General features: G+C 47.1%; 1 protein-coding gene across 3 annotated transcripts in view; it reads left to right on the forward strand.

The window, feature by feature from the left end:
• Positions 1–26,247, forward strand: part of GALNT17 (polypeptide N-acetylgalactosaminyltransferase 17) — a 215,109-nt gene that overhangs the window by 104,929 nt on the left and 83,933 nt on the right. The window contains exon 1 of one of the 3 annotated variants that reach the window (XM_065037208.1): positions 10,016–10,220. The exons of the other annotated variants lie outside the window; for them this stretch is intronic. The gene's annotated coding sequence lies outside the window, so the exon portion shown is untranslated. Of the gene's footprint in view, positions 1–10,015; positions 10,221–26,247 lie in introns of those variants that run through there. 3 annotated transcript variants of the gene reach the window in all.

Consider the following 26,247-nt stretch of genomic DNA (forward strand, 5'->3'; position numbering starts at 1 on the left):
GCACGTGGATGCGAGCAAGCAGGCTTGGACGTCGTGTGCTTAATGGGCAAAATGTGTCTTGGGGGTTGTCTGTTAAAGCCATGTGTGGAGCAGGAGGCTCAGGTCGGCACAGCCGCCTCTCCTCATCCCGGGTTTCTGGGGAAATACGCAGATTTGGAAATCTGCAAGTGGAAAAACCTGGAGAAGGGCAGATTTGTGAGTTCCCAATGGTTTTGCGGCTGTCACTGGTTTAGGTCGCTGCTGAGCCCATCTGTATGTGAGTTTCTGGAAATTTAGCTCTTGGAGTGTTTCAAAATGTTGGCATCTCGATCTGATTTCTTAGAGCTTCTCTAGGAACAATTTCTTCCCCAAAGGGCTGTTGGGCATTGGAACAGGCTGCCCAGGGCAGTGCTGGAGTCACCATCCCTGGAGGGTTGGACAGACGGACATGAGGTTCTCAGGACATGGGGCAGTGCCAGGGCTGGGTTATGGTTGGACTTGATCACCTTGAGGGTCTTTTCCAACCAAAATAATTCTGTGATTCTCTGAAGTTGGAGGTAATGTTGCCAGTTCGGCTGTGTTGTGGCTTCTGGAGTAGGATCACGACCAGCAATGTTGTTGCCTTGGCTGTGGGCTGCTGTGGACCAGCATCTCCAGAAATGAATGTCCTGGGGTCTTGGGGACCTTGGTGATGTGGAAGGACATCCAATAAGGTGCAAGTCACCGAGAGAATAAGAGGAGGGGATGAGGTGGCTGTAGGTGAGGTGTGATTTGGTTGCATGTGATGGATGTCCTGGCTGCCAGCTCTCTCCAGTCAGTCACTGATTTGTTTTACAGTCCATCCGTGCCTGGATCCAGCAGTAGCTTTGGGAGTGCTATCAGCTCGCTGCAGGTTGGGTCTGTTCTCCATGGTGGGCTGTGCACACACGTCCCACAGATGGAACAATCCCTGCTGAACACCGAGCTTTGGAGGAGATGGTTTGTCATCAGAACACAGTCCCCACGGCCCCGTCGTGTGTCACGGGAAGTGACGCATCAGAGAATCTCAAACTTCAAACTGAGCGTTGCAGGTTGGAATTAGGAGCGTTGGAGGCTTTGGCAGCAGGTGGTTGTTGGGTTCACCCACCCCCGTATGTGCAGGTGCGCCCACCATTTCCCCATCTCTTGTTTTTTGGGGCAGAAGAACTGAAAAGTTGAAGTTTGCTGCAGCTGGGCTGGCACTTGTATAGCCCTTCATGGAGTTATGTGCATTGGGCTCCTTCAAAGAGGAGCTCTAGGGATGCGCATTGGCTGTGCTGGTCCCGTGGGGTTTGGGGAGGTGCTGGGTCATCACTTCCCCCGCCATGAGCTCCACAGCTTCAGCTCATGTGTCTGAATCCCGCGGGGCGGGGAGGAGTCCTTACAGCTCCGTGAGATTTCTGGAGTCCCCACATCACAAACCTGCTCTCCCAAGAGGATCTGGGGACAGCAAAAGACTGTGCTGGGGAAACGGGAGGTTGGGAGCAGCGTTTGCTCTGATCATCTCTCGGCCCAAGTCTCTGCCTCGACATGATGGTGAGCAAGGCTGGTTTTCTGTGCCGGGCACCGCGGTGTTTAATGAACACCTTTCTCAGCTCCCGCTTGCCTTGTAGCTGCTCCGCTCATTAGACGAGCAGGTATGATTCTTGCTAATGAGCAGCCAGGCTGGGGTTGTTCAGAGCTTGATCTCCAGAGCGTTCATTTTGCTCTGATTAATGCCTGGGCAAACTCTTTTTGGGGAGAGGGAACTGCCTCAAACCTCCTGTATTGAAGCCAATTGGGCTCTGCACCGGGCTTGTCTGCCCTGGGGACAGCAGCTCTTCCTTTGCCTGGCACTCCGTCCCCTCCCTTCTTTAGTCCTGTCTTTAAATTTTTAAGCCTGGAGGCAGGACTAATGGTCTGGGGTGATGTCTCTATTAACCCAGCACAGCCTGTAGCACCAGCTGATGGCGGAGCATCCATCGCCGCTCCAGCACCAGCACAGCGTGTCCTGCTCCTTCCTTATCCTTTCCGTCATTCTCTGTGGTTTCCCTTCAGGAAAAAATACTTTGGGAGGGAAGAATATTTTAAAAAACACATTAAATAGTTAAGTCAGCAGCTTTGTGTGGTGCTGTAAGACCTGGAAGTTTTGTAGCTGCAGCAAGCGGGTCTGTCTGAATGGGAGAACTGGGCTGGAGAGGAGGTTTTGGTACTGGGAGAAGGTGGGAATGGGCTCCTCCATGATGAGCATCCTGTATCCGGACCAGGTCTGCAAAAAGGGCAACTCAGGTTGGTTAAACTCTGTAATTTCTTCCCAAAGTCACTGCTTGGGGGTGTTTCCAAAGAGCTCGTTCCTCTGCAAAGCGTTCGATTGATGTCTGCAAAGGCAACAGTCCGTTCTCTTACTGTCGCTGCCGCCACCGCTGCATTTTTCTTTGCAATTAGAAAAGCCATCAGTCATTTTCACAAATGGGCACCTTATAATTGCCGTCTCAAGCTCTCTGTTTAGCGTCGATGTTCTTGTCAAGCCCAGCCCTGGGAGAAAAGTGTCTGACGGGTTTCACAGGGCTTGGCAGAGATTCTCCACGAATGCAGTTTCCACTGTGTGATTTCATTTTTTAGGGGAAAAAAAGTCAGGGTTTATTTGTCTATTACAATGGCAGAGATTTTCCTGTAGGTGTGGGGATTCTGCTAAGGCAGGGTGCCAAGAAGCACTACGAAATCCTCGCAGTATTAGTTTTGTACAAGCAGGAAATCGAAGGAGCCAGAGAGCTGCAGGTTCCAGGAGAGGTGACACTGAGCATTTGGACACTGGTGACAGTGCCGAGTGGGACTGGAGTTGAACCTTCGAACATCTCGAGAACATTTGTGGCCAAAACAGAAGCATAGGCTTGCAATAAGGAAGAGTTTGGATGCAGCTTGTTGTATTTTCCTCTGAGTTTCGAGGGAATTATGGAGTTCTCTGGTGCTTGGTGCGCTGCACGTGCTGGGAGAGACAAGATGGATTTTGACACAAAGCTGTTCAGACGGAGCAATTCACGCAGCAAAATGAGCGTGTTAAAACTGCTCTTACCTACATGCGTTTGCATTTCATAGAGAGATCGAACAGTTGCTCCTAAGAGTGAGTGCTGTCACTAAAATGTTAATTATATCAGCTTGAAAAGAAGGCCTTAGTTTGGCTTGAAGTGGATGAGGTGGCTGAGAGCAGCGCCCTGGAATATTCTTCTCTCTTAGTGTAGCTGCAGCTTCCACAGTGACTTGGGGTGTATCAGTACGTTTCCATCTTTTTTTGGTGAAGGAAAGGGCCACGAGCACTGACTGACCGCCCAGCCCAGAGTTCAGGCTTATCTTTCAGCTTCAGTGACCAGCTGTGTGGGTATCATCTCAGAACAGGCTGAAAATACAGAGAAATCAACTGCAGGAGCACTGGGATTTGTCTTTTCTCTTTGTTCATAGGCACTTATATGTGGGCTTGGTCACTATTTCCAAGAGGAAAAAAGAATAATAAATCTGTTTTTATTTTAGATGATGAGGTATGATGAAGGTATTTCACCTTCCACTGAGTGAATTTCAGGATTTAGGTCTGGCTTATCTCTGTGCTATTTTTTGTGTTGTAAATCTCTCTACCCGCCGCTCAACAAATGTAATGTTTCCACTACGATATTTCCACTGGAAGAAAATGTGGTTGTAAGGAGGGAGAAGCGCACAATGTGTGGGATTACTTAGTGATGGGGAACTGAGCTCTGACTGAAGAATGCTCTAAAAGTGAATGGGAAGGAGAGATTGTGGTTGCTTTGGAACAGAATCACAGACGCCCAGAATGTCAGGGGTTGGAAGGGACCTGGAAAGCTCATCCAGTGCAATCCCCCCATGGAGCAGGAACACCCAGATGAGGTTACACAGGAAGGTGTCCAGGTGGGTTGGAATGTCTGCACAGAAGGAGACTCCACAACCTCCCTGGGCAGCCTGGGCCAGGCTCTGCCACCCTCACCGGGAACAAGTTTCTTCTCATCTTTAAGTGGAACCTCCTGTGTTCCAGTTTGCACCCATTGTCCCTTGTCCTGTCACTGGCTGTCACCAGAAGAGCCTGGCTCCATCCTCCTGACACTCCCCCTTTCCATATTGATCCCCATGAATGAGTCCCCCCTCAGTCTCCTCTTGTCCAGCTCCAGAGCCCCAGCTCCCTCAGCCTTTCCTCACACGGGAGATGCTCCACTCCCTTCAGCATCTTGGTGGCTGCGCTGGACTCTCTGCAGCAGTTCCCTGTCCTGCTGGAACTGAGGGGCCACAACTGGACACAATATTCCAGGTGTGGTCTCCCCAGGGCAGAGCAGAGGGGCAGGAGAACCTCTCTGACCTACTGACCACCCCCTTCTAACCCACCCCAGGTACCATTGGCTTCCTGGCCACAAGGGCCCAGTGCTGGCTCATGGTCACCCTGCTGTCCCCAGGACCCCCAGGTCCCTTTCCCCAACGCTGCTCTCTAATAGGTCATTGCCCAACTTATACTGGAACCTGGGGTTGTTCCTGCCCAGATACAAGACTCTGCACTTGCCCTTGTTATATTTCGTAACAGACCCGAGGAGATGGCGAGCAGATGGTGGCTTTGCTGCTGCCCACAGTTGAGCGTTCCAGCTGGTTCGGGGGTGGGGACTTGCAGTTACTGCCAAGGGAAATCACTTGGGGATTCATGAAGACAAATCAAATAAAGGATTAATAGTTTGCTGGGCCGTGGCACCAGGCTGACGGGCTCTCTGCAGCCGTTGCAGGGGGCTCCTAATGCCGCATGTGGTAAAATACTTACGGACGCGATTTCTAGGGAGGTCTTGACGTAAGCCAAGTTGCTTCGCGGACCTATTAGTTATCAGGACTGTACAACAGAGACACATTCTCCGTTTTAGCAAGGAATAGCCTTGCAGAAAGACAATGTAGTATGACCGCTTTTCTATTTTTTCCAGTGAGCAGCGCTCTTGCTGATTTATGGGGAGCTTAGTCAAGAAATCCCTGCATGCCTAGTAAAATGGGTTCATTTTTAACTGCGAGGGAGCATTTTCGTTTTATGCAGTAGTTTCTTCTTACGATTTTGTGAAGTAGACTCTAACGTAGAAATAAATCATCAGAGCATTACTGAATTAAAAGTATAAAACCAGACAGTGCCACCAAGCCAAGGTTAAACTTGGATCAAGAGATCAAATCATAGCTTCATCAGTCTTCCCTCCCACTCTTTGCTTAATTTGGTACTTAAATGATCTTAATAACCATTCCAAAGATATGTACACCCAGCTGCTTTGAAGAGCAGTCTCCTGGTCCTCATGTTCTTATTTTGGGTCACATGCATCATTGCACTAATGTGCTATAACTGAACTCCGAGATGCCTCGATTTATTTGGATGTGAAAGAATTATGCTTGCTTGGAGCAGAGATTAACATCAAGTTTACCTAGCTTTTCTCTAAAGCAAAAGAAAGAAGCATTTCCAGTGAGTTTTTGGTTGATCTCGTTCACTTTCATGTCTCACTTTTGAGGATGCTGAATGACAGCATCTTTATGGAGAAAACTTCACCACCACTAAGAGGACACTTGGCATTTACCAAGGACAAATTGGCAAAGGTGTCGAGGTGCCTGATGATTTACTGGGGATATAAGGGATGTATAAAAATCTGTCCAGAGTGTGGTTTATTCCTCCCAATCAATCTAACCCGAGGACCTGAGCCGTTGTTTGTACCAGCCCTGTTTCAGAAACGCGTTGTCCCTTCAAAGGCTCATCTTTAATTAATCTGCACCTCCATTCCCATAGGTTAAATTAATAGTATTATATTTTCTTGCTACTTTTCCTCTTGCTTTTACTGAAAGCAAAAGACTCGAGCGTGTCTTTGTCTTGAAGAGCTGAAATATGAACGTTTAAATGAGGTTAAATGTGATACATGGCAAAGTACTTTGCTGGATCCTAGCCGCTGTTTGCAATGGCTTCTGTACTGGTCTTTTTGCTGTTTGTTTGCTGTAATCTCGTTCAGTTGTCTAGATGCCATTCCTGAGCAAATGAGATGATAATTAGCCCAGCACCATCAGAGGAAGTTGATTTTCTGTCTGTAATAATGATGATGATAATTAAACATGCATGACCTCATTGGATTGAATATGAATCAATTAAAATTAAAGCTTGTTGGGAATCCTTTTTCTCCTGTGAAATTTTTCAAAGAAAGACAGAACAATATAAGGAGTCCTAATGAAAAGAAATTGGGCTGATATTCACCCTCTGTATTAAGAAATGAAAACGTGAGGTTTTTCGGGGTGAGATATTTAACGGTACCTCCCACCCCAGCCTTGTGTCAGTGTCTATTTTGATAAAGTTTTTTATTTGAGGGAAAAAAACAAAGTTAAAAACTTTTCTAACAGTTGTTAGAAAAGTTGTTAGTTGTTTTCTAACAGCAGTTTCTAATGCTGTTCGGCAAAACTCAGATCAAACATGTGCAAATGCTTCCAGATTCCGTGTCCAGGGAGGCACATTCTGCAGGCGCCGTGGCCAACAGGGCGCATAAATTAGTTTTATAACACATTTTAATTTCCTATGCATGAGTGAACACCACACTGGAGCGGTTTATTTTAAAGGAAGATGATTTATTAAAGGCAAACTGTGGAGATGAAAGAGAAAGGGAGTTGAAGTTGGGATTCCAGGTGCGATGCCTGAGAAGGGAGCTGGTGATGCACTTAACCTCAACCCAAGCATCCGGAGGGCTCTTCTGGAGCCCAGCTGGGAAAGCGTTGGCTTAAATTCCTTCTTTTTTTGCCATTTTCCAAAACTGAGATTTCCGTGGCGCTGGAGCCCTGGCAGCCAACTTGCCCAGGGCTTTTGGTTCCGAATGAAACCTCTTAACTGGCAGTTTGGGTTCAGTTCAGAGCGCTGACCCGAAAAATGGGAAACCGAAGCTCGTGTGGTCCCGGGTTCAGCGTTTCGGGAGACGCTTCCAGGCCCTTTGGTTAGAGCTCTTCTAATCTGTGTAATTCATCAAACGCGAGAAGGGGTTGGGAGTGAAATGCAGTAACTCCGATGCTGTGGTGAGGATGCACAGGGCATGTGCTGCACTCAGCTGCTGTTTCCCTTTGTGATGTCCTGGTTGGATATCCTGAACAAGATACGCAACGTCTTTGCTTTGGGGTAGTGTTGTCCTTTGGTCATATTTATTTTTTTTAAATAAAAAGAGGAAATCTCATTGCATCCAGTGCAGAATAAAAACAACTGCTGACGTCTTTCTATTTTTCTCCTTCCCAAAGAGTTTTGTTTCTTGACTATCGCCAGTAATTGATAACGTGGGCTGTGTGGTGGGAAGTAGCTACTTCACCTCCAGATGAGGTTCCTCGTGCTGGCTGAGGGTTTGGCACTTGACCGCGTTTGCGATGGGGACGTTTGTGATTCAGATTCTCAGATTTGCCTCTTTTCTGACACATAACTGTAGCGCAGTGTTGTGTCGGTGTGGGTGACAGCCCTAACCATGTGTTGTCTTGCTCGAGCACATATGATGTGTGACAGAACAGTGTCGTGGCTTTTGTTTTAATACAGCAGTTTGGACTAGTGTGTTTTCCAAAGGGATTTTTTTCATTTGTTGCCAGTATCTTCCATGACCGCAGGACTGTTCCTGAAGGTGCATCTGTGATAGCATTGCAGAATAGCAAATCCTGGTTTCATTTCATTTTCATCTCATCCTGGCTTTGTCTCATTTAAGCTCCATTTCTGCGACGTGGAACAGTTAGAACACGATTGGTGTGTTTGCTGTTATCTTTATAGATTTGGCTAAAAATGCAGAAGCTACTAAGCACAGATAAAAGGGGTTACTAGAGATGCAGAAATCGCCACCAGCTGAGTTCAGATGAAGGCAGCATGAAGTGTAAAAGCTTCTCTTTGGAACAGTATAGCTGCTTTTCCCTGTGCCAGCCCTGACCGCTTCCTTCTGCCGTTTGGCCGTGAAGCTGCACGTATGGCAGCTCTTGCCGCTTCCTTTCCGCTGGGGAAAAAGCTTCCAAGTTTCCTTTAGTAAAAATTGCTACCCAACATTTTTTATCACGCACCGTGTGAGTTGTTCATGTGAACGCCTTAGGTTCAAATCCTGCCTCCTAAAAGCAGTGAGTTGTGTGTGTACTCAGCACACAGGGGTATGGGGTTTTGCTATAACACCGTGCTATTTTCTGACTTCATGCACAGTTTTAGGGGGGAAAAGGGTAATGAGGAGCAAAGAAGGGATTTTTTAGCTGTGGCTTCTCATCAGGTGGAGCTCTCAGCGCTGTGTGTGGAAGGATTGATCCACCAGAGCTCCTGCTCCTGTCCCTATGTGCTCAGCACTTGCTGCTGCCCCCTTCCCTCGGCCTCTGAAGGGGGAATGTTGGGGGATCACACCGTCCATCTCATTCTTTGGTGTGACAGCGGGAAAAAGGCTGCGAGACGCTGCACTGGGGAGACCAAACATGGAATCCTGGGGGCAGCTTTGAGCCCCTCATGCCAAGAAAGTCCTTGAGGAGCTGGAGCGAGTTGAGAGAAGGGAACGGAGCTGGTGAGGGGCTGGAGCACAAGTGTGATGGAGCGGCTGAGGGAGCTGGGGGTTCAGCTGGAGAACAGGAGCTGAGGGGAGACCTTCTGATCTCCGAACTGCCTGAAAGGAGCTTGGAGCCAGGGGGGTCGGGCTCTGCTCCCCAGGAACAAGCGCCAGGAGCAGAGGAAACGGCCTCAAGTTGCCCAGGGGAGGGTGAGGTTGGATGTGGGGAACAATTTCTTCCCCAAAGGGCTGTGGGGCATTGGAACAGGCTGCCCAGGGCAGTGCTGGAGTCACCATCCCTGGAGGGTTGGACAGACGGACATGAGGTTCTCAGGACATGGGGCAGTGCCAGGGGTGGGTTATGGTTGGACTCGGTGACCTTAAGGCTCTCTTCCAACCAGAATGATTCTATGTTTTGGTTGCATCCATGTGCTTTGGTGGTATCTACTGTTATACTCAGGTTAGTAGGTAAATACCCCAACTTGTGCTGAGTTGCTGCCGTCACGCGTGACCTGCTGAGTGTCTCTTTTCAGTGGCCTCTGGGACAGAAAAGACCAGAATTGACTCCATGGGAGCAGATTTGCAGTGCTAGTGGTTAGAAGGGAGGAAAACCCGCTTTGTACCATGTAAGCTGAATAAGTGTAGCTAGAGGATTGCTGCAGAGACAGCGACTGTAGTGTCCTGCCAGGTGTGCTTGTCGTCGCACTGTGCTGCTTTTTTGGAAAAAGGACTTAAACGACTACGTTTAAAGTGAATATTCATAAAACATAATTAATTCCATTAGAGCTGAGGGCTACATTGGGCTGGAGGCAGCAGCCTGATCAAAGAAGAGGTTTAATTTCAGGGCCTCTTACTGTTCATTAGGACAAATCTTGGAAAGAAGTTCTCACTTTTGCTTCTTAATTGCACTGTAAAGGGCAGTAGCAAAAGGGCAGGATGCAGGTGAGTGCTGCTGTTATAATTAGAGTAGTCCCTGAATCTCATCCAAACTTACAATGTAGTATCAATTCAGGTTAAATTGGGAAAGTGAGCAGAAAATTGCTGGCTGGTGTTTTGAGTGGTTTTTGCATCTTAACATTATCTGATATTGGATCATTATGTACTGATGCAAAATGCCAACAAGTAATGGCAGAGCGCTGCAAGTAATGACACTGGGACAGAAGAGAAGGAAATAGGGAGAGAAATTGCATTTCTTACATAGTTTCATGGAATAAAGTCAACTCAGGTACGCACTTGTTCAGATTAAATATAACGATCTGCGTCTGCAACCAAACTCTGCCGGGAAGGCATATCTGTAAGTTGAGATGGGGGGGAGAGTTGCCGTGGAAATAGAACCCATGTCATAATTGCAACGCCTTGCAAACAGCTCTCGTGTCATGGCTCATTTTCCAGAAGCAGCAGAGTAGGCCAAGAATTAAGGAAAAACCCCTTTAAATGTTTGCAGCGAGACGCGTCCGTGTTTGCGCGGGGACGGCTGAACGGGCCGACGCTGCGAGTCGTAAGTATTGCGTTGGGAGGAGGAGGCCCCAGGCACATCTGTAACAGAGCTTTGCAGCTTGCGCGGGCTGCCCCATTCCTGCTGATCGTCCCTCTCCAGGCTGGTTGTCTCCGGTGAAAAGGGACATCGGCAGAAGAAATAGAGATATTTAAAACCTTCCCAGCCCGGCTGCGTTTCACCCTTGGCACAGGACATCGGCGTTTCCCTCTGCTTGGGCCTTTCAGGTCTTTGGCCACCCAGTTTCTTCCCATTCACTTTTCCTTCCTCGCTCTCCGTTCTCACCTGCGAATGAAACCACAGGTGTCTGCGCTGGGTTTGTGTAAGAAAAGTTTCTCACCGTTACAGAAATGCGCCTGTTCCTTTCCAAGCTGCTCGTGGTGTGCGAAATAGTCCAGAGTTATTGTTTGATCTAATCCTTTAATTGAGATTTAAATTGCTCGCTGTTGTGTGAACTAACACATAGCTTGCTTTGAAATTGGATGAAGCACTCAAGGGTATTTTTCTTATTTTTCTGATTTTTAGGGGAATAATTTCTTTGGCATGCAAAAATAAATGAGGCTGCTAGACAAACAGCTTGGGTCTTTATAGCTTCTCTTCAAGTAATTATGGTGTAATTCAGGTTCTGAAATGAGATGCGAACAATAAATAAATGATTAACCTATCTTTATAGTATTGAAATCTCTATGTATTTTAGCACAGTCCCGTTTGCCATAGTGAGTAAATACGAGCAAATGCATGTTTGAACAGGCAATATAGGAGTGACGTGAAAATTGGGGGATTTGATGCCAGAATCTGAGAGTTCGCCAGCTCAGGATTTGCGTGACTCCCTGTGCTCGGTTATTCTTTATTGTTAATACTTATCTCTATTACTTATTAATACTTATCTCTGTTCCTGGTCAGGGTTTCTCCGTGGTTGGGGTATAACAGCCCTTTTGTGGCTGGGGTTCACGTGTTTGCAAAGTAACTTTTGGGGTGTTCACAGAAGCTGCACTAACTGGAAGTTTCTAAAGACCCATCTGCTCTGCAGTGATTTGTAGATATAGAGAAAGGAAAGAGCCGACTGGTCCTTGACTTTGGTGTAGAACACCACAGTGCTGATGGATGCCAGCGGGTGCTGAACCTCAGACATGGGAGAAATCGCTCTGTGAATAAATTCTCAGCTGTGTGGGACCCTGTGTCATTGCACAGTCCCCAGACAGTGTCAGATAGTGCATTTTAAAACCATGGGCACCCTCTGCCATGGAGCTGGGTCTGCAGAGCCCGTGGGTTTCCCTGGACCATGGGTTGGTGCAGAAGCGGGAGCGAAGCAGAATTTAGCGCATGGAGAACACCCCAAATCTTCCCTTTCCCTCTCTGTTCTCTCCTCCAAGCAGCTTGTCAGCATCAGCACCTTGAGGTGAAAAGTGAGTAAAATCAGCATGTAAATCCTTGGTTCCTCCACCGTAGTGACGGTGCTCTCGTGTGTGTCAGCTGAGAAACACTGCCAAATCCCACCCGCGTGTGGACGGCCGGCAGGTCTCCCAGAGCCGTGCCTTCAAAGTCGAGCTTATTTTCTAAAGCAAGGTTATGCTCCTTAAAATTAAGTGTCACTTCTCTTTTCTTGCTGATATATTTCCTTGAACAGCAAAGAAAGGTTGCAGGAGAAAATTGAATAGGATTTCTTCTGAATTCAGAAACACTGTAGTGATAAATATAGTTCTGAATAAACCTCCTTGTAGTCACAAATCAATTAATCTTTCCTTCCTCTGTGCGCTCTATCCTAAGGATTTACTTTTTCATTGAGCTTTTACTAGCTAGCGCAGTATACCTAATTCTTCACCTGGAGAAATAACTAGTGGCAGTTTTATTCTAAAGCAAACCGGCATTATCTTTCTTGCGGTGTACAAGCAAACGGGAAATAACCTTCATTTTATTTATTTATCTATTTTCCCCCAGAGCAACCTCTTGTGATTTGTGGCTTAGAATAAAAACCAGTTGAGGGCTGGGGTGTGCAGAGCGGCGCACTGGAAACAATGGGTATGTCAGTCTGAGCCCTTTGCTTTGCCCCAACCCCTCGGCTGAGGGTACATGGTGGATTTTTGGGGCGAGGGTTGTCCCGCTGGTTTGGTGAAGATGGTGGGCACAGGTGAATTTGCTCTTTTACTTCGTGGAGCCACCTAAAAGCTCTGCAGCTCCAACACGAGCGGTGGGGCGAGCGGAGCTCAGGGCCAGCACAGCCACACGTGTCCCTGCCCTGAACGCTGGGGGCACATCTTGTGTGACGGAAACTCCTTCTCCAGCCTTCTGCTCCTCTGCGAGTCAAAAACAGAGACTCAGAGCAGACTGGGCGTGCACAGGCAGCCTGTGGCCTTTGTGGGAATTGCCTCGGTGATACCCAGAGGTGCGGCACGTCCCCCGCGCAGGTTGGTGCTTCTTAGTGGAGAGACAGTGCGGAGTAAGGCCAGATGGTGACCTCTGCTTTTCTCTGTGCAGAGTCTTCTTGTTAAACCCTTTTCTGTCCTCTCCCTCCTGTCCCCTTCCCCACATTGTGTGATATGATCTGGACTCTGCCTTTGTTTCCTGCAAAATACGGGGAAGAACCAATGAGAAATAATCTGTAGTGTTGTACTTCAGGCTAAACTTTAAAAACTAATTCCAAAGATCTTAATACTACATGTGAACACGTATTGCTGAACAGCTGATTTATTGCTTCTGCAGAATGATTTTTTCAGCTGCTTATTTTCTAGTGAGTTAATATTTGGGGGGTTGGCTTCGCCGAGGTGATCGACATCTGCATCCTGCAGCCTGAGGTGGAATGGCCATTTAGTTCTCGTTTCTGCCCAGGTGATGAAGGTGAAGGGTGCTGAGGCGCCCTGTTGTACACTATTGCGCGTAGAAGGGGCAGCCAAGGAAAGTCAATATGAAGACTTTGGGAGTGCTAAGAGATGGCTTTGATAATATACGTTAGAGAACTTGTATTCTGAATTATGACACCACCTGCGTTTTGCCGCTGTGATTGCCTTCCAGAAGGTTTCTAAGAGAGCTTGGGCATAGGAGCAGGAAGCTGGAAGCCGAATTGCAGAGCTCCCACGAGCTCTTCTTTCGTCCCTTGTAGATGTGAAATGTTGATTGAGTTATGAAATCCCAAGAAACAGAGATATTTGAAGTCTCTGAAGAGCTTTTCTGCTCTGAAAGATTGCCTCTCATTGACATCCAACATCAAGGAAAAGAGGAGTCTTCCCCGTAAGTGCAGTGGCCCATTAAATATCCTGCTTGGTTTGTGTCCTGCAGTTTGTGAAGGAGAGTTTTTTGGGTTTTATTTGTGTGGTTCTGGATGAGAGAAAAAAAAGAAAAGGCAAGGGAATAGTAATTACTTGCAAATGCTCTTTCAAGAGCCGTGCAAAGTGTCAGCCACTGGAATCGATCTTTGTGGAGAGCAGCCTGTGTTAGATCTGGGGATTTCCACTGCAGGATCTGGCTTATTAGGTTGAAGCGGCAGATGGTCAAACCCGTTTGCTGCCTGTGGGGCTGGCAGGGAACAAGGTGGAGCTGGGAGGAGGCAGAAGGATGCAGAGGGCTGGCTGGGCTGCCTCTTCTGTCTCGAAGGGAAAGCATCCTGTTCACAGCAGCGTGAGTCATACCAGCTAAAATTAATTTATAACAACATGAAACTGTCTTAAAATGACAAACTTTAACAACTGCAAACATTAGCTACATCTAACAGCACAACTAAGCCAGCAGCAGATGGTTCATAAAAGGCTCAAGTTGGCTCTGTAAATGGTCGCAGTTTAATTTACTAATGGGAATTGCAGGCCTTGATCGTCAGCTTGACCACCTGAATCTCATTTTGGTCAACAAGATCTGTCTCGTCTTCCTTTTCTTGTTTTGGAAGGAGGGGTGTTGAGCATTCATGTGTGATACCTGCCCTGGCTCTTCCCTCCTTGACCCTGTTGGTACTACAGTGAATGTTTTTTCTCTGTATCGCAGTAATCCTCACAGGGGTCCCAAACAAGATAAAGCATTTATTAGACATGTGTCAAACACATAGCAAAAGAAAACCCGTGTTGCAACAGCCTTGGCGTCTGAATAGCTAGAAAAAGGTGTTCACAGGTGGAGCAGAGCATGGGAAGTGAAGTGGCTCACCCAAGGCCACATCAGCCTATAAGGAGAACAAGAATACAGCCACAGGCCTGTACCCTGAGGGCAAAACACTAATTCACATCTCTCAGCACTTTTATTTACTGTTCCTGCCTCCTATAAACTGAGCTCTTTTGTAAGGTGGTGTGTGCGCTCTGCCTTGCACAGTGTGAAGCAGAAAACAAATGATCCTGTTGAGAAAGAGCACATTGTATTATACACCATCTAATGAAAGATCTGCCAGGGTATCATGCATCTTCCTCGCACATCCCAGACCAGCACCTTTAATGTCCTAAAACCTGAATGAATCCTGAAGGTGCTGGATAGTCCAAAAAAGCCTCAGCACCACCAGTAAATGGCGGGAGTCCCTGCCCTGGCCCCTGTCACCGATGTGGCTTGGCAGATAATCCCCAGCCGATGGTGTGGCCTGATCCTGCCCTTCCTGGCGAGCACTGACAGCAGCAGGGTGATGGATTCGGAGCCGCCGAGCCTGCTCTGTGTGTATAATTCATGAGGCTCATTTTGTGACAATTTGAAGGACATCCCTGTCACTCTGGTGCCAGATCCCTGGGACTGACACATGGTGAGCCAGCGCCGGGGAGCCTGGACGTGCTTTTGCAGAGCTAAACTCTACCCTGCTGCTAAAAAAGAAGCTGCGAATGTAATGGATGGGACAGTTTTCTAATTGGTAGCAATCAGCTACAAAGCCTGTGTAAATAAGGCATCCAGCAAGGTGGGTGTTTCACACTGGAGTCCAGTTGTGGAGCAGAGAGATTTTAAGAAGTTGTGGCAAAGTGTAGTGAGTTTGTAGTGATTTCATCCGAATCAAAGGCTGCTGGGGGAGCCACAAATCCAGCGTGGCTTTGGGAAGAGGGAGAACACCACCACTGTCTCCAAAAAACAGATCTGTCTTTGGGAAGGCTCTGGAGAGAAGGTTCTGGAGGGACCTTATTGAGGCCTTTCAGTGATTAAAAAGGGGCCAATAAGAAAGATGGGGACAGACTTTTAGTAGGGCCTGTAGTAACAGGACAAGGGGTGATGGTTTTAAACTAAAGGAGGGAGATTCAGGCTGGACATGAGGACGGAATTGTTGCCCCTGGGGGTGGTGAGAGCCTGGCCCAGGTTGGCCAGAGAGGTGGTGGCTGAACCATCCCTGGAGACATCCCAGGCCAGGCTGGACGGGGCTCTGAGCAACCTGAGCTGGTGAAGATGTCCCCGCTCATGGCAGGGGTGCACTGGGGGAGCTGGGGAGAGCCCTTCAACACAAACTGTTCTGTGACTCCATAATAAATGTCTTCTTATTAACAGCAGCGTTGGTATATGCCCATAATAGCTTGAAAGTCAGTGATTTGGGAGTTGCACTGGCACACCCAGGATGAGCTATTGGTTGAACGCATTTTAGTGACATGAGAATGGCTTTGGAAGGGCTTGGGATGGTGGGGTGAACACTGGGGGCCATATTATGGGTTATCTTGGTGGCCCTGAGGACAAGGGTGGCCTTGCTTTCACTGTCGTGAACTCTTGAAGTCATGAAGCCCGATTGCGGAGCTGGTCAGCGTGGTTATTGAGTGTTGTATATCACGGCCCAGCCCCACATGCTCAAACAGCAACAAAGAAACCTGAAAAAACAGGTTGCTACTGCTATCTCTTCAGGTGTTTTGGTGAAAAAGCTTCCTGCTGAGTTGCTGAGAATAAATAGTCGACCAGCTCAGTGACTTAATAGCAATAACACCTCACTGATAACGTTGGAACTCTCCTCCAGTGTTAGGGAAGCTAATGGGATTGCAGAACTGTTTTCCTCATTTCTCATAGCAGTAAGAGAGAAGAGGGGATCTGCCCCGAATCGATGAGACTCAGGATTGTAGGCATCCAGGTCACCTTTGAAAATTGGATTTTGGTTCTGAAGACCTCTGAGCACTGTTGAGCAATTTGCATCCGTGAGTCAGCTGAGAGTTTAGGATGCAATTACTATTCACTATGAACTATTGTAAACTGTCATTCTCTGTAAATGAAAGCAACATTTATAGAAAATGGACTTGTCAATGAAACACTACTCCTGCCCCTAAACTTTAAGCCATAACCCTTGGTTTTCTTACAGAGAGATCAATATGTTCTTGCCTGACATCAGAGTCTTTTTTGAGCGCTGCTGAATATTCAGCCTCTGAAACAAGAGAGGGGGAAATAAGTGAGGCAGTGGAGCTGAAAACGCAGCTTGACAAGAACAAGGAGAGCTAAACTCTCCCAGCAGCCGAGCTGGGATGCTGATGGACGGGAGGTGCGGAGCATCCTCATCACCCCCGAGATCCAGCTCTGCGGATCCGTCTCGAAAAGATTGCTGATGATCAGCGCCTTGCAGGGTTTGTCCCTTGATGCAGTAATAAGGATCAGGCAAATACTGGCATATTTATCTCCTTGTGGAGATTTCATCAGAAAAAAATTGATGAGTTTTGAATTATTCACCATATGTTTCACATTTGGGCATCAGGTTTTGCAATCTCTCTGCCTTGCTGTTGAGGGCTGGAGTGATGAAGTAAGGCTGTGTCTCAAACCTGGCTACCCTCATCTTCCTCCTTTGCTCAGCAACTTTGAAACACTAATATTTAATGCATTGTTTTCCCTCCCTGCTGCTGCTGTTCCCCCCGGACTTTTCCACCCACTTGTGCAGTCAGCATGTTCTGCTCCCCCTCGCATATGCTGCGCATAATTTCCTGTATATTAAAAACCCAACCCATGAAATATTTCGTGTTCCAAAAAATGCAACAGTGAAATTGGGAACATCCAAATATGAGGGCTACTGAAAGGGAAGGGGATTCTACCCGGGAAATGACAAAGAAATGTGTCTGTAACACTTCCGGTTGCACTCGGGAGCAGCATCTGGATGTTGCTCTTTGAAGAGCGGTGTATTTAGTCATGGTAGCTTCCAACATCTGTTTTTGGGAGAGGGAGCTGAAGAGCCTGGCTCTGTGGTCTTGGTAAGTGCCTTGCGGGTATGGGAGGCTGTTAGGGGTGTCCCCAAAGCCTCCTCCTCCCCAGGCTGAGCCAACCCTGTTCTGCAGCCTTTTCTCCACCATCTCGGGGACATCTGAACTCATCTGTCCCTGAGCCGCTCCTTCTCTTACCCTCGGGGTCCCAATGCTGGTTGATCTTTCAGATGTGACCTAACAAGTCCCATGTGAAGGGGAATAGTCCCCTTATCCACCGGCTGTTGCTGTAGCCTGCTCCCCCATGACACCCCGATCCTTCTCCTGTGCTGCCCCCAGCCTGTCTTCATGCAAGAGGTGCAGGACTTGGCATTTGTCCTCCCCAAATATCCTGAAGCTCCTGCTGGTCCCTTCTCCCCATCTAGGTCCCTCTGAATGGTAATTTGGTGCTCCTGGAGTGCATGCTAGAGAAATCACTGACGTGTTAACCTAGCAAGAAGTTTTGGGATGGGCAGTCAGAGATGCGTGGTGCTGCGTTTCCAGGGTCATGGAATACTCCAAGACCACTCTAGGCATAAGGATGTCCATGCTGTGAGCATCACACGAGGGCGCTTGTCCAGGTGCTGTCATGAGTGTTGAGCCAAGCTCCATCTCCGCAGGGACCCGGAGCCTGTAGCTGGTCAGCATCGCTGGAGAGGTTCGCCAGAGAGGGCAGATGAAAGCTGTTCAGAGGTCATTTCAGTTTCTACCGAATAATGCCCCAAACTAAAAAGCTCCAAAGAATATTAGATTTGAGATCTGTTCAGTCCTATTACGATCATTGCAGGGTTTTGAAGGCTCTTCAGTTAAGTGAGTCCATCTTACATCCTTCCAACATATGGCCCCAGTAAATGATTGCCCTATTTATATCCCTGGAGTTTTGTCAAGCATCTGCTCCATGCACAGTGTGGCAAGCATGAAATTTTTGGTCACATAAATGCAGTGTGCTGTACGTATTTGTTAAGAAGGCAGATGTGATTTTTAGGTCAAATGTCTGGAGCGAGCAGCTTTATATACTCATGTTGGCAGTCGCCCATACATTGAATAATGTTTTCTGTTAATCCTGGGACAGGAGTCTGGTTTGTTTGGACGTGATGCTGTGATGACAAGGGGAACTCTGGGCTCTGTTTGCTGGAGATGTGGTAGATTTATTGACTCTACGTCACCCTGGATTGGGCTTTCAGTGAACCTGAATTATTCTGAAAGTGTTGTACTCGGGGTTCTGCTCGTACCTGGTTTTAACCAGCAGAGTTACTGCTACTGTGCTAGTGTACCTGTAATGGAAATGGGATGAGAGGAAAGCAGAAATGATGGGTGATTGGGAGAGAAGCAATGAATTAATGTTGAGAGCATTGCTGAATTTCCTCGTGCAGGTTGCTGGTTCATCTGAAACGTGGTTTCTGTTCAGCTCCGTCGTGCGTGGAGCAGCACAGAGCTCTCGTGTTGGTTGGAAATGCCACAGGTCGAAATTTTGATACTGGGCTTATGGTGAAACATTGCATTTCATGGAGAATGAAGGCACGGTCCTTTTCATTAAAACACTATTGGAAAATACATTTTCCCTGTCTTTTTTATAACTCACCATAATATTGAGTATATAGCAGCACCAAGGCCACTGCATGAAGCCTTACATTTTAAACTAGATATGGAAATGAGTTGCCTAAATCATGAAGTTTTATAAGAATAATCATATTTAATGTAGCGAAAGCCCCATGCAGCTCAGTGTCCAGGTGACGGGTACCTGCGGAAAGCAAGAGCCAGGCAGCCCAGGCTGCTCCTTCACCTCCTGCCTCGTGCTACAAGTGCCGTGGGACTGGATTGATTTGAGGATGTGCCGCTGGCCCTGCCCTGCAGGAACCCCGGCTGTTCGGCTGGTCTCTGTGCTCCGCGGCAGCGCGTCCCCAGCGCCACTCCTGTTTCCAATAACCTTTGCTTTTCTGTAACTCCTTGCGGTACGCTCCTGCCTTCCAGCATCTCCTCTGTAAGAAACAGCAGGTAAACTGTTCCCCACTGAACCTTTTAATCTTCCGGTTCCCTTCACACTATTGCACTTGACCTGCCGATTTTTCCTTCTTCTCCTTGCAGAGACTGTGGAATTTGCTGCCACATTCCATAAAATATTCCCAGTAATTGTAAATCCCTTTCCTGGGCCTGGGAGGTGCAGTGCAGGATGTGATCTTCTGACAGCACAAGTGCCATTCTTACCTATACAAATTTTACTAGTAGACATATATTATATTTCCTTTCTTATCCTCTTTGGTTGATGGAAAGAACTCTTATACCCCTGGTTTTATTTTTCTGAAGGACTGTATTACAGTGCGTTCCATAAATGGCCGGGCAGCTCATTCAATGGTAGTTTTGAAGCCTGCACCATTTTCTGAGCCCGGTGTTAAGTTCTCAGCGACTTGTTTGTTGGGGATTTTTGTTTCTATCACTATCTAATGTGAAGGACCTGCCCATTTCTTCACGTGAGTGCAGCTGAATGAAAATCAGGCTGTCACCTGAAACAAAAATGTCACTTTGCAGATCTTTTTTGGGGCGAGGGGTTGATTAATTCCTGAAAAAATAACTAAGGAGCCTGTGAGTGTCCTTCTTTAGTTGAAAAGTTATACAAGTTTAGTCTTTTGGTTGAACTAAATATTTGTTTGAATTAAAATCTTGTTTTTGTGAAAGTGGTTGCCCATATCTGTCCGTAAAGTCCACCCGGTTCTTGCCCTTTGCTGTTGCCTTCCCGTGGAAGGTGTTTGCTGCAGGACGGCGGGAGATGGAGACGTAGCGCAACAACGGAGCAACGGGCACGTAGTTACGGTCACAGTGGTTGTATTGCAGCGGGTAGAACAAAACCCAGCTGTCCTGATAAACAGCCGATTGAGGGGTTTGTGATGTATCTTTTGATCCCACCTTCTCCTAAAGCCACTGGTGATCCCAGTATAACCACAGACGTTCTGGTCTGACTCTCGGTGTGATGAGTCCCTTATGGAGAGGAGGTTCATATTGGCTTTTTCTCATCATCCTTTTTTAGCCGGGGAGCATTTGCTGTCTCTCGTAGCAGGGTCTTGTTAATTGTTTATATTGCAAAGCGAGTGGCTGATAAATGTATAGAAAATTGTGAAGCAGCTGGTGTTTAATTAGTGTGTTCCTTATATAGCTGATTGGCCACGCTCTGATCTCACTCCAGCCGGGCTCAATCCAGAGTCGTTCAGTTGCTTTGGCGGATGTTTGATGGTTGTGTGACTGAGAACATGAATTAATTCCGTATCTTCTTGCTTCAATTAAAACTTAGAGTTTCTGGAAGGGGTGGGACAGACACAGAGGGCTTAGCTTTAGTACCGGCCTACTCTGCCAAGTCCTGAAGATCACGACTAAATCCTTTTCCCCTACTGAGGCTGATTGCAAAACTTTCTCCTCTTCAGCCAAGATTTTCCTTTTATTGAAGAGGGAGGGGTAAGATTTAGGCCTGGTGTTATTTATTGTTGAAGAGCTCTGCTTTGCAGAATGGAAAGCCTGACTCGCCTGTTTTCCTTTGCATATATCCAAGTCAGAACTACACGCTGTTCCAGAGAAAGTCACCTTGTCCCTTCCCTACTGAGCATCCAAGCCAGGACTGAGCTTAAACCTCAAGCCTCCTTCAAGTCTGGATTCATTTCAGTTTGGCTGAGACGTCGCTAAAGAAATAAAGGAGTATTGCGGCTTGGAAAAACTCACATGTGCTGCTGAGAGGTCAGAGATGTTCACGTTGGGATCGAACCCGTTGCTGCTCCATGGGCTGTAAATCAGCTGGTGTCGGCAGCTGTCGCTTAGAGGTGTCTTAATTAACCAAGAGCAGGTGCAGCAAACGAGCTGCTCTGCCCCTTGTGTTCCAGCGGTATCCGCCCCCACGCCGAAAAATAGAGGTTTGAAGATCTTTTCCACGAGAAGAGTTGTGATGTTCTGACTCCACTGCTACGCAAATGCTTTCTCATTAAGGAATCGCTCTTGCAGATTTTTCATGGGATCCATTATGGGAGTTGATCCTCCTGGAAGAGCACTCTGTGTTATTTTAGCCGTTAAAAAGGCCTAAATGAAACAGATTAAAACAGGCAAGTGGGTAGCGTGAAAAGTCTCATTATAAGATGCAGGGCACAGAGAACACGATGGGGGAAAAAGGAGCCTGAGAGGCCGTTAGCCGGTGCACCAACCTCTTCTCTTTCTGTTTCGTTTCAGCTTCCCTTAAAATTCCTGCTGTTTATCTACTTTGCCCACACGGGAGCCAGAAGCTTTCCTGCTCTTTTCTGTCAAATTAAATTAATGGGGAGAAAAAACAACCACACAGATGCTCTAAATCCCACTGCAGAGTTTTGGCTTTTGCGTCTGATTCTCAGCGTGGTTCAAAAGCAACTCTGGAGACACTCGGGGCACTCGGAAAGGCAAAGGAGCAACAATTTTTGTGTTTAAATTAAGAGCTGAATTTTTCATCCAGTTCTGGGAGGTGATATGTGCAATTAAATCCTGGGTTTGTCCGTGATCTCCTTCTACATATCTGTGATGGGGCTGATTTGCTGTGGGTGATGCGTGGGAATTTTCCATTGGCTATGTTGGCCAGAAGAGCTTTTTGCTAAAATACTTGTATAAACATTTTTTGGGGAAGCTCCTGTGGGCGTGAGGGAATCGTTTCCCCCATCCGCATCTCCCCGATTCCAGCAAAACCACGTGGGAGACGCAGCGCTGGAACCCCGGCTGCGCGCACAGACCCTGCGCTTTGGCCGTTTGACTTCTTGGGGGGCAATTTGACTTTTCCAAGATCACTTGAAGTCTCCTCTCTGCCCTGGAACTTTCTGCAGCCAGCACAGGACCTGCAGAACAGCTCCAGATCAAACGGCCCCAATCACAAATGCGGCCACTTAAGGGCAGAACCGTTGTGTCCTGTGGATGCAAATATGATTTTTGTGCAGGGGAATAATTAAGGCAAAGGTTGTGACAGTCCCAGCACGGAACCAGCCATCTGCTTGCTTTTTGCTCGGTGTGTTGTCAAGTACGGAGCAGAGGCACGGGGAGAGTGAAATGGGCTTTTGGCTTTAACTGTATCTGAGAACCCACATTATCCTTCTCATTCTCTGTGTGTGGATTTACCATTTCTCTTGAAAACCATCGGGGAGTGGGGGGAGTTTTGCAAACCTTCAGGTTTTAGCAGTGCTAATTATAATGGGCTGGTTCGGCCTCGGTGAAAATGAAGGATCTGCATTGGGATCAGAGTGAAACAGGTAACCCTGGAGACCTGAAGCTGTTGTGGTTGGTGCCAAGGACGTGTTCAGGGTTTCGCTGAGTTGAAGCTCAGGAGTAACCACTGATCCTCTGGAAAATGTATATTCTGGGCTTCTTTCACCCAGTCATCTTTTAACTGAGAACGTATTATTAAAGGAGGTATTGTTGGCAAGATTAAGACCAAAATGTGTGAAACAGTGTTTCTAAATGCTAGCGGCTAGATATTTCTGAGAGCAAAGTTTCGGGTTGTTTTTCTCCAATGTTAGTGATGCTGCCAGCAGGACAACTTATCTCCAGTGTCTTTTGCTGTGCCCTGGTTCCCCTGTTAATGCTGCACGTCCACAGGCACAAAGCAATTTCTAAACTGTGTATGCTATACGCGTTTTGTTTTCTATGACAGTATTCTTTGTGAAAATTGCTAGGCAAGAATCTCTAAAATGTGTCACAAGCCGTCAATGTGGGCTTAAATGGTTTTCTTAATTCAGAGTAAATTCCTGAGCGGGAGCACGCCATCCACAATTGAGTGTCTCACCTGTTCAAATGTCAGATTCTCCCCTCGCAATTAAAGCAGGGATGGGAAAGTAGGAGCTCAGGAAAGAGCTTCTTCAGCACAGCGTTAACGTTGAACTGTGTGTCACATGCAGATTATCAGCCTTTTCATCGTAGCACTTGTCCTGTGTAGGTCATAGAATCACAGAATCATTTGAGTTGCAAGAGACCCTCAGGATTGAGTCCAACCGTAGCCTGGCTCTGGCACTGCGCCATGTCCCTGAGAACTTCATCTAAATGCTTTTTAAACCCCTCCAGGGCTGGTGACTCCAGCACTGCCCTGGGCAGCCTGTTCCAATGCCCCACAGCCCTTTGGGGAAGAAATTGTTCCCCACATCCAACCTCACCCTCCCCTGGCGCAACTTGAGGCCGTTTCCTCTGCTCCTGGCGCTTGTTCCTGGGGAGCAGAGCCCGACCCCCCTGGCTCCAAGCTCCTTTCAGGCAGTTCAGAGATCAGAAGGTCTCCCCTCAGCTCCTGTTCTCATGTACAGGTTCACCCCACAGCTCCAGAAGAGCTGGGTTTTGCTCCTCACTCCCCATTTCTGATTGACTCCTGTTACAAACAGCCTCTTCCTGCCCTGGCAAACGAGCTTGGAACCTCCCTTGCCTCCCTTTCTATCCTGTGGTCTGTCATTAGATGGTTAAAATCAACACATTTTTTCCAATTAAAGGCAAAAGTGGAGTGAAAGTGCTTTTGGCTCTTCTGGCATGCAGCTCTTTGTAGAAAGAGAGGCTATAATTGTTATTTCATGTGGTAAAACTGGCAGTGATGCCTAGAGTATGCCTTTATCTTTGGTCTTTCCTTCCTCCTGTTAATTTTGCACGAGCAAGAAGCCTTTGCAAAGTCACTTGAAAAACACAATTTAAATTAATACTTGTTTGTCCAAGAATCAGAAGGCAGTTTGGTTTAGAAGGCATGGAGCATGTCCTTAAAGGTACGAACTCATTGCAGCTCTTGGTTTGTTCAACAGTCTTTGGATTTGCAGGACTCTGCAGATGATCCACTGATAAAGGTTTCCCCACTATTCCGACTTCTTTTCTAGCAGTTCAGACACCCACATCCACTCCCTCCAGGTTTTTCCAGGCTGTGGATTCAATCACGACGTCTCGATTTGTTTAAAAGCCGCGGTATGTTGGAGGGCTGCCAGGGCAAACTGCAGATCCTTCCCTCAAGGAGTCTGATGCTGCTTCACTTTTAGGCCAAACACTAATAAAAGAGTCAGCCTCCTGGCCAAAAACATGGGACAAATGCTTCGTTAGCAAAACATGAATGGCAAAGCATTCATCCCTTGTGTAAAATGTCACCTTTCTCTGGAAAATGGGAGCAACTCCCTCTCTGCTCCCAGCTGCACTCTTATGCATAAGCTACAAAACCGCATTGCAGAGCTGAGAGACCCAAACCCCTCAAATCCCCCTGCCTGGGTCCAGCCTTCCCTTGACCTTCTCCTTTTTGGTCCTGAGAACACGGTGGCCAGATTGGTTGTGAAGTGTGAGAAAGCACCTGTAGATGTGGCTAAATGAGCATTAGTGCTGACTTCTCCAGTTTGACTGTGAATGAGGCAATTCGGTTAAATCCTTTTGCAAACATTGGGACATGGAGTGGGGGTTGGGATGTCAGCTTGAAGGGGAAAAAGGACCTATTTTCTGCATTTCCTTTGCTCCCTGGAGATAATGACTTCAAACAAGATCCCGTCATGGTTAAGTGTATAAGTGAAGTCCTGGCTCTTCATCAGGTCCAGTTTGGTGTGATGCTGCCCCTACACGTGCTCAGCCCATCCACCCCGACTTGCAGGGTCACCTAATTATCAGGTGCCAGGACCGCAGTCTGGCTGATGATGGACAGTGGTTGCTTACAGCAGCAACCTGTAATTCAAACATTGTGGTGGTGTTTTCTTTTACTAAACATTGAAGGTGAACTCTTGCCACCAAGGAGCTTGCTGAGAGTTTTGCCAGCAACATCAACAGGGTCTTGAATCCAAGTTCTCCATTTAGAAAATCAGTGCGTCCATGGGGGAAATGGACAGAGCCTTAAAATTTTCTTGGGTCTTTTGGTGCGATAAACGTACCCAGGATGGGATGTGATTTCTTCTTTTGAAACTGTTGGTCCTAAGTTGTCTGATCCTTAAAAAGGCAATTTGGTTAAATCCTTTTGCAAATATTGGGACATGAAGTGGTGGTTGGGTAGATCTGCTCTAATCCAGATGGAGGTGAATTAAAACGGCCTCTCCACCCCTGAGTTTCCACACCTGGCAATCATCTTTACCAAGTTTGCTTTTACATTTTGATACCGTCCTTCCCGTATCCATTTTTCTTTTCTGTCTGCTTCGCTCCGTGTTTAAAATAAACTAAACCCCAAACCCTGAGAAATGCGAATGACATTTACTATTAAACGCTGGAGGCACAAATTGTATCTGTTATATTTCTCAGGAATTGTGCTGCTGCGCTATGGATGCGTGAAGGGTAAGATAAACCTGAGAGCTGCCCTCCCTGCGAATCGGCTCGGATCAGGTAGTTGTCAAAATAAATGCATTACTCAGCTTCTTGGAGGTGCTTACAGGGCTATTTCAGTGCACTCTCATTTACCCACAAACTGAAACTGCTCCATCTGTCAATAACTATTACTCATGTCCCTATTCTTAGTACCAGCCTATTGTGAGTGTAAACACGTTCACCTAAATGCTGGCTGCAGAAATATCGGTGAAATTCCCCAAAACTTCAGTCTGCTGAATCTTTAACTTCAACGTCCATTACAGTTATATATCAGAAAGCAACATAGGGCTGTACAAAACTAATAACAAGGAGCTCAGTCATTAGCCAACATGTATTTCCGATAGTACCTTGAATTTAGTATTTAGGAGGAATTTAGGTTTTGCTTGTACTTCCGAGTGTTGGAAGGAAACCAGGACCGGTCAGTGGGTTGTGGTTCCATGGTAGGTTCAAAAGTGACAGTGCAAAACAACCATCCCGTGGAGGAGGTGTTGCATTCACAAGCACAGCTCGTTGTCACGACGGCATTAATATTTCACGGCTCTTTTATTCACGTTGTTTCTTAGGAGCCAGCTGAGCTGACAGGGACTTGTGCTCTGTTATTGCTTGTCAAGGGAATTGCTTTTTTAACTCTACTTTGTGACAACGCACAGTTTCATGTGTGTGTTTGTCCCCAGGTGCATGATTTTGGTTTGCAGCATCTTTGTTATAGGCAATGGTTCTCTAAGGGAGGTTTCACTCGTGATTTCTGGGATTTGGCAGACCAGGTTTGTTCTAGTGATGTTCACATGCATGGCCCTCAGAACTTATGTTCATATTATCACCACCTTTAAAAAGTCAATTTAGCTGTAATACTGCAGTTCCTTTCATTTTGCATTTGATAGTCACTTGAAGCAAG

The sequence above is a fragment of the Columba livia genome, chromosome 20 (assembly GCF_036013475.1).
Source record: "Columba livia isolate bColLiv1 breed racing homer chromosome 20, bColLiv1.pat.W.v2, whole genome shotgun sequence".
NCBI lineage: Eukaryota > Metazoa > Chordata > Aves > Columbiformes > Columbidae > Columba > Columba livia.